This window comes from Coregonus lavaretus (genome assembly GCF_964263955.1).
Source record: "Coregonus lavaretus genome assembly, chromosome: 30".
In the NCBI taxonomy this organism is placed as follows: Eukaryota; Metazoa; Chordata; class Actinopteri; order Salmoniformes; family Salmonidae; genus Coregonus; species Coregonus lavaretus.
In genome coordinates this window covers 25,416,585-25,422,782 of record NC_140017.1, presented here as the reverse complement: position 1 = coordinate 25,422,782, position 6,198 = coordinate 25,416,585, and positions in this window count along the sequence as shown.

Below are 6,198 nucleotides of genomic sequence, written 5' to 3'. Positions count from 1 at the left end.
GTACATCTGGTACATGCTAACAAAATGGTTCCCAGGTATGCTAGGGACAAGGGAACAGTTTGAATACAAAAAAACTCTAATCTATGCATTCAAATTGCTAACATTTTTCAAGCTGACAGGAACTGTCATGATTGTTGAAGAAATCCACCAGAAATAATACTATTTTCCTGACTATCCTTAACTTTCACAGGAGTAGGAGTTTGAACGTGGATGATTATTTGATTGTCTAGACAGTTCTCTCTGTAAATTCACAAAGTCACCAGGCGATGATTGATATAACATAACACATTTAATTGATGCTCCTTAATTATCCCATTGAGATTGATCGGCAATGGATGCATTTCTATTGTGAAAGATACATTTTAGTGCAAACATGATAAAGGGCTAAAAGCTATGCAATTTCAAGACTATTACCACTTTGTTTATTCGGAAAGCATTATTTATCTGAAATACCATTGACATCCAAATGATAAAGTGGAGATATGTTGACTGCAAGTTGATAAACAAATTCTACTCCACTTGAATTCTGAAGATCCCTGATGTAGTAAAACACTGTTGTACACCGTTTATTCTATCAACGTAAAAAGTCCAATTTTTTAAAAGGGACGTAGAAAATAATGGTACTGATAGTAGCCTTCTCAGTTTGTTGAAGATAATAGAGGAGTGATTGATTCATGATTAAAAGTAGTCTGCTCCAGCCGGAGACAAAGGAGATAGTAGAGGTTGGGGTATGGAGGTGGATATCAATCCCAGAGGCCAGTGGAGCAGTCTAGCTCTGTGCTGAGTAGTATTCAGTCAAGGTTCCCTGTGTCCACTGGTTGTTGTTGCATTAATGAATCGTCCTTCCGGCGGTGAACCACTACATGACCATCCTTCCGGTCGGTCACTGACTACATGACCATTTTTCTTTAGCTACCGTGAAAATTAGCTACTTGCAGTCTTAAAGCCATGCCTTAGGGAGGTAAACAACTTAAATTGCTTAGACATCTGACATTTCTAGCCCACTTTTAAAAGCACTATTATTTGAATGTAACAAATTCACAAATTGAACTGACAAAATAAAACTGCCAGAGGACAGTGAGCTAGTGAGGTTGGAGGGTTGTGGTGGCGGCTCTGTCGTAGCCGGCCGCGACCGGGAGACCCATGGGGCGGCGCACAATTGGCCCAGCGTCGTCCAGGGTAGGGGAGGGAATGGCCGGCAGGGATGTAGCTCAGTTGGTAGAGCATGGCGTTTGCAACGCCAGGGTTGTGGGTTCGATTCCCACGGGGGGCCAGTATGAAAAAAAAAAAATATTATGTATGCACTCACTAACTGTAAGTCGCTCTGGATAAGAGCGTCTGCTAAATGACGTAAATGTAAATGTGGTTGTGGGGTGGTGTGATGGATTGGAGAGTAGAGGGTAAATGTAGGGGACATGAATTTGATGCAGTGAACATATGATCTTAGGTAAACATATACACTATATATACACAAAAGTATGTGGACACCCCTTCAAATTAGTGGATACGGCTATTTCAGCCACACCCGTTTCTGACAGGTGTATAAAATCGAGCACACAGCCATGCAATCTCCATAGACAAACATTGGCAGTAGAATGCCCTTACTGAAGAGTTTAGTGACTTTCAACATGGCACTGTCATAGGATGCAACCTTTCCAACAAGTCAGTTTGTCAAATTTCTGCCCTGCTAGAGCTGCCCCGGTCAACTGTAAGTGCTGTTATTGTGAAGTGGAAACGTCTAGGAGCAACAACGGCTCAGCCGCGAAGTGGTTGGCCACACAAGGTCGCAGAACGGGACCACCGAGTGCTGAAGCGCGTAAACATCACCTATCCTCAGTTGCAACACTCTAAACTGCCTCTAGAAGCAACGTCAGCACAATAAATGTTCATTGGGAGCTTCATGAAATGGGTTTCCATGGCCGAGCAGCCGCACACAAGCCTAAGATCACCATACGCAATGCCAGTCGTCGGCTGGAGTGTGAAAAATGTTAATGTAAAAATGTGTAAAGCTTGCCACCATTGGACTCTGGTCAAGTGGAAACACGTTCTCTGGAGTGATTAATCATGCTTCACCATCTGGCAGTCAGAGGGCCAAATCTGGGTTTGGCGGTTTCCAGGAGAACGCTACCTGCCCCAATGCATAGTGGCAACTGTAAAGTTTGGTGGAGGAGGAATAATGGTTTGGGGCTGTTTTTCATGGTTCGGGCTAGACCCATTAGTTCCAGTGAAGGGAAATGTTAACACTACAGCATACAATGGCATTCGAGACGATACTTTGTGGCAACAGTTTGGGGAAGGCCCTTTCCTGTTTCAGCATGACAATGCCCCCGTGCAAAAAGCGAGGTCCATACAGAAATGGTTTGTCGAGATCGGTGTGGAAGAACTTGACTGGCCTGCACAGAGCACTGACCTCAACCCCATCAAACACTTTTGGGATGAATTGGAACGCCGACTGCGAGCCAGGCCTAATTGCCCAACATCAGTGCCCGACCTCACTAATGCTCGTGGCTGAATGGAAGCAAGTCCCCGCAGCAATGTTCCAACATCTAGTGGAAAGCCTTCCCAGAAGAGTGGAGGCTACTTTAGTAGCAAAGGGGGGACCAACTCCATATGAATGCCAATCATTTTGGAATGAGATGTTCAACGAGCAGGTGTCCACATACACTACATGACCAAAAGTATGTCCCATATATGAGGAAAAGAGATTGAAGCCTTTAACTTGAGTTTTGTCCAGAGTAGTTGCTGCAGCACTGTTTCATGTTCACACGTTCAGACTGCACATTAATTATTCTACATGGGACAGATTTAGAGTCTACTCTGAGAAAAAGCATTGAAAAGTTATCACACTGTCTAATAAACCTTGAATTAAACCCTAGTTTCTCTGGTTTCAAATCTCCCACCCTGTGTTTATGCAATTTACCACCCTGCACCAGGCTTAATCTTTAACAGCAAAGCAACCTGCTCGGTGCCATTATTACACTTTAATATAGCCCTGCTCCTGCAACTCATCCAGAAAGCTAAAGCCAGGCGAGCTCATTGTGCTGCCAGGGCCACTTATATCAGGCCTGCTTCATGTGCTGCTTCTCCTCCTTACTCCCCCCTACCCATGAGCCAATGCAAATTACAGTAACAGCTTGGACGTGACTGTAATCGCAAATGGTGCGAGCTCTGCTCCATGGCCAGGCATGAAGGCAGATAAAGGCCGGGAGGAGTGCTGCCAGGCCTCTTTGAGGACACTGTCTGTCTCCCGTATGTTAGAGTAGACAATGGAAGGAGAGGAGGCTCACAACCAGTTGCTCATCTGCCTGCAAGTCTCATGGTGCACTCCCACTCCCTCTATGTACTTAACGAAAGGAGAACAGTAGGCTGGGCTCCTCCTTTCATGGTCTTGTTTACGCCGTCACACAGATGGACACCAATACTGCCTGGATGAAATATTGGCCCTATCACTGATCATAGCACAGGCCATTCAACAACATTTAGAAACAATAGCAGCTTTTCAACAGTGAGAGTGAGGATAGTGAAATACATTCTTATGCAAAGCTGGCATACCACAAGTGCCATTAACTTGACTGAGGAACACATAACAAATTGTGTGTTGGGAAAACAACCTATTTTTCATCTAATACATGAATGCAATAAGGCAATGTTTCACCACAGTTCCTTGATAGTAGCGCAACATTATGGTTATATTAGCCAGTTGACTCTTTTATACTACTGAAACGATATCCATTAGATCTAAAAACCTTATTCATAATCATTTACATACATATTCATGTTCATATTCGTATGATGAAACTTTGAAAGTAAATATTTAAAATCTGTCCTACAGAGTTCTGGAGTTATATTAGTGGGGTTGCTGTTGGGTTGAACAACGAGGTCACAGATATCTCTCATAACTGGCTATTACATGTCTCCATATCTTTGATCAGGGACTTCAGAAGAGTTTGGCGAACTGTCTCTGTTCCTGTTGGTTTCTGAGGGGAAGAATTAATCATAGATATCTCAGAGGAGTAGAAAGAGAGCAACCACATGATAAACAACAAACAAACAGTCACCAATGCATCTGAAAAAGCCAATGAACATCTAAATGAGTCAGTGGTGGATCAGATAAGGCTGCGTCAGTGAGTCCATTACGTTCTGCTTGTGTTCACCAGCAGAGGTTGCATCTGTGCACATGACCAGATATTAAGCAGTTGTGACTGAGTAAGAGGAAACAGCAAGAGGTCAAACATATAACCCACTGAGCTCCCCCTGTGGCACTGTCACACAGCCATTGTGTCTGGTTTGGTGATATGCTTTTCATGTGATTTGATGTTACCTGAAAGCTGGCCTAAGATAGAGGCATATTCTATCCAATTTTTTAAAAAGTGATGTCTTTCATCACTTCACTACTAGGAATGTTCCTGAAATGACTCCATTTCATTTGCTATTCCTCAGATGCAGTGTGATACAGCTGGCAATATGGTTTTAATTTGTGGGTGATTAATGGACAGATAACAGGGATTGAGCCCAGCAGAGAGTGGATGTGTCCCAAATGGCAGCATATTCCCTATATTGTGCACTACTTTTGACTAGAGCCCTGAGGTCCTGGTCAAAAGTAGTGCACTGTAAAGTGAATATGGTGCAATTTGGGATAAAGAGAGTGTCTTGGCATCATGGCAGACCTGAACCCCCCTGAGTACGCCTTGAGCCTCCCCTCTACAGCTTATTACTCCTCTGCCTCTCAGCCTCTCAGACTCGCTCAGTCTCGCTCAGTCTCGCTCATCCTCGCTCAGCCTCCCATACTTGCTATTCCAGGAACTAGAGAGGGAAAGGCTCAGGTCACTGTGAAGTGGAGAGATCTGACCACACAACATGATGGCAGGAGGAAAAGGAGGAGAGTGCTGGGTAATGTAATGTCGCTGAGTCTTATCCTTTCTTCTTCATTTGTATTGGGAGTGTTTGAGGGATGATACCTCAACTTAACCTCCGCCATAGTCCTTCTTTGCTCTGATTCTTGATTAAACATTAATATTTACTACCTGCTTACAGAGCAGAATGTGAATAGAGATGAACTGGTAGTAGTTCTCTACTTGTTATTTACATGTACGTCATTTAGCAGACGCTCTTATCCAGAGCAACTTACAGTTAGTGAGTGCATACATTTTTTAAAATATTTTTTTATACTGGCCTCCCGTGGGAATCGAACCCACAACCCTGGCGTTGCAAACACCATGCTCTACCAACTGAGCCACATCCCTGCCGGCCATTCCCTCCCCTACCCTGGACAAATTGTGCGCCGCCCCATGGGTCTCCCAGTCGCGGCCGGCTACGACAGAGCCTGGATTCGAACCAGGATCTCTAGTGGCACAGCTAGCACTGCGATGCAGTGCCTTAGACCACTGCACCACTCGGGAGATATGTCATGGTTGTTGTTATCACCTGCATCATCCCTGACAACTATTAAACTGCAGACAAAAGAACAGCTGGAACAAAGATGTTAAACGAATATGAATGGACCAGAATGGCTTCATACAGACATTCAATAAATTACTTTTATTTGTCATGAAAGGGTATTTCAGTGAAATATACATTCCTTGACAATGGCTAATTAAAAATGGAAGCCTTTTTTATGACACCAACCCATCAGAAAGTCCTATGGTGCAAGGAAATATGCAGAGGCATCCACAAAGCATGATTATTGCAGACGTTGCTTGTTAGCAGAAGGGGCGGGTGTGTGTGTGTGCAGGGCAGGGTGTGTGCACTAGCTAAGCTCAGCTCACAAGCTGGCTAATTAGCATTGCCCTCTCATTCCCTTTGAGCAGGGGAGGACAAGTGGGAGACATCATGTTTCTTTGTTAGAAGCATTGTGTGTCCCCTCTGACCACAGAAACCACAGGAGTTCTGACCACAGGGGGTCACAGAGTAGACTGCGTATTCCACCATCCCCACCAACCCCCCGTGGGAATGGCCCCCAGCTAGCTCTTCCTTCCCTTCCCTTACACAACCAACGCCCTCAGCTCAGACAAAACTACTGGCATCACATACACCTACTGGATCATCATTTACTTTAAGCAATAGTTACTGTGCAGTGACATTTTCAGGCTACATGTCTGCTAGTCCTGACTCCAGTCAGAAGACAGATGTTATGGGGGAAACAGGTGCGTATTGCACAGCTCTTTGAAGCACACTCAGATCTCTGGCTGGTTACACTCT